The following is a 2500-nucleotide window of genomic DNA, read 5'->3' as shown; positions in this document are numbered from 1 at the left end:
GGCCCAGCTTGTGCCGATGGCGGTCGAGGCAAGTGCCCGTACCGAAGGGCAGCCTATGCCGATGATGGTCGATGCATGTGCCATCACCATGCGTCATCATGTGCCATTGATGGTCGAGGCCTTGGCCGAAGTTCGATTTTGAGCCACGGTGCCCATGCTTGGCTCCAGCATGTGCTGGTGCCGCATTTTTTTCACTCGGGACAGCATCGCCGGAGCATCGCCGGAGTACCGCCGGAGAACCTGACCGGCGGCATTGGGGTTCCGACGATTGGGAGGGGGGCCGGGGGGGTGTGCGCACATGATGTGCGATGGGTGCTGGTACTTGGCCTTGTGTTGGCCCCCTATCCCTCATCAAACCTCTGAGAATTCACACCCCCTTAAAGAGCATTTGAGATTTTACAGGTTTGCTACCAGTAGCCGTTAAAGTGTCTGAAATGGGGACACTTTTTTCAAACGGTCACAAAATCTTCTCTACTTCGAGTTTTTAGCTGAATTTTTTTGTGCATGCCAACAAAAATAGAAGGATCATGCCTACAAAATTTGGGGCCAAAAATCCTTATAAAAAAATTTTAAAAAATCCCGAACCGCAAAAAGTTTCGAAAATCGTGAAAAATAGAAAACGAGTCATCCTCCAATGAAACTTCACGTGAAGGCTTAGGGGACCATTGTATGAATTTACAAGCCATAAAAATGGCATTGGCACGGCAGAAATTTGAAGATGTGCCTAAACCCACCAGGGCCCAGCGTGTGCCGATGGTGCTCGAGGCAACCGCCCGCACCAGGGCCCAGCGTGTGCCGATGGTGCTCGAGGCAACCGACCGCACCAGGGCCCAGCGTGTGCCGATGGTGGTCGAGGCAACCGCCCGCACCAGGGCCCAGCGTGTGCCGATGGTGGTCGAGGCAACCTGCCGCACCAGGGCGGAGCGTGTGCCGATGGTGGTCGAGGCAAGCGCCCGCACCAGGGCCCAGCGTGTGCCGATGGTGGTCGAGGCAAGCGCCCGCACCAGGGCCCAGCGTGTGCCGATGGTGGTCGAGGCTGCCGATGGTGGTCGAGGCAACCTGCCGCACCAGGGCCCAGCGTGTGCCGATGGTGCTCGAGGCAACCGACCGCACCAGGGCCGAGCGTGTGCCGATGGTGCTCGAGGCAAGCTGCCGCACCAGGGCCCAGCGTGTGCCGATGGTGGTCGAGGCAACCGCCCGCACCAGGGCCCAGCGTGTGCCGATGGTGATCGAGGCAACCGACCGCACCAGGGCCCAGCGTGTGCCGATGGTGCTCGAGGCAACCTGCCGCACCAGGGCCCAGCGTGTGCCGATGGTCGTCGAGGGAACCTGCCGCACCAGGGCCCAGCGTGTGCCGATGGTGGTCGAGGCAAGCGCCCGCACCAGGGCCCAGCGTGTGCCGATGGTGCTCGAGGCAACCGACCGCACCAGGGCCCAGCGTGTGCCGATGGTGCTCGAGGCAACCTGCCGCACCAGGGCCCAGCGTGTGCCGATGGTGCTCGAGGCAACCTGCCGCACCAGGGCCCAGCGTGTGCCGATGGTGGTCGAGGCAAGCGCCCGCACCAGGGCCCAGCGTGTGCCGATGGTGCTCGAGGCAACCGACCGCACCAGGGCCCAGCGTGTGCCGATGGTGGTCGAGGCAAGCGGCAGCACCAGGGCCCAGCGTGTGCCGATGGTGGTCGAGGCAAGCGCCCGCACCAGGGCCCAGCGTGTGCCGATGGTGGTCGAGGCAAGCGCCCGCACCAGGGCCCAACGTGTGCCGATGGTGCTGGGGGCAACCGCCCGCACCAGGGCCCAGCGTGTGCCGATGGTGATCGAGGCAACCGCCCGCCCCAGGGCCCAGCGTGTGCCGATGGTGGTCGAGGCAAGCGCCCGCACCAGTGCCCAGCGTGTGCCGATGGTGGTCGAGGCAAGCGCCCGCACCAGGGCCCAGCTTTTGCCGATGGTGATCGAGGCAACCGGCCGCTCCAGGGCCCAGCGTGTGCCGATGGTTATCGGGGCAACCGGCCGCACCAGGGCCCAGGGTCTGCCGATGGTGCTCGAGGCAACCGCCCGCACCAAGGCTCAGCATGTGCCGCTGGTGATCGAGGCAACAACCCACACCAGGGCCCAGCTTGTGCCGATGGCGGTCGAGGCAAGTGCCCGTACCGAAGGGCAGCCTATGCCGATGATGGTCGATGCATGTGCCATCACCATGCGTCATCATGTGCCATTGATGGTCGAGGCCTTGGCCGAAGTTCGATTTTGAGCCACGGTGCCCATGCTTGGCTCCAGCATGTGCTGGTGCCGCATTTTTTTCACTCGGGACAGCATCGCCGGAGCATCGCCGGAGTACCGCCGGAGAACCTGACCGGCGGCATTGGGGTTCCGGCGATTGGGAGGGGGGCCGGGGGGGTGTGCGCACATGATGTGCGATGGGTGCTGGTACTTGGCCTTGTGTTGGCCCCCTATCCCTCATCAAACCTCTGAGAATTCACACCCCCTTAAAGAGCATTTGAGA

This window comes from Durio zibethinus, unplaced genomic scaffold, assembly GCF_047325235.1.
Source record: "Durio zibethinus cultivar Kanyao isolate XHJ-2024 unplaced genomic scaffold, ASM4732523v1 HiC_scaffold_325, whole genome shotgun sequence".
NCBI classification, from domain to species: Eukaryota; Viridiplantae; Streptophyta; class Magnoliopsida; order Malvales; family Malvaceae; genus Durio; species Durio zibethinus.
This window is presented reverse-complemented; position numbering follows the sequence as displayed.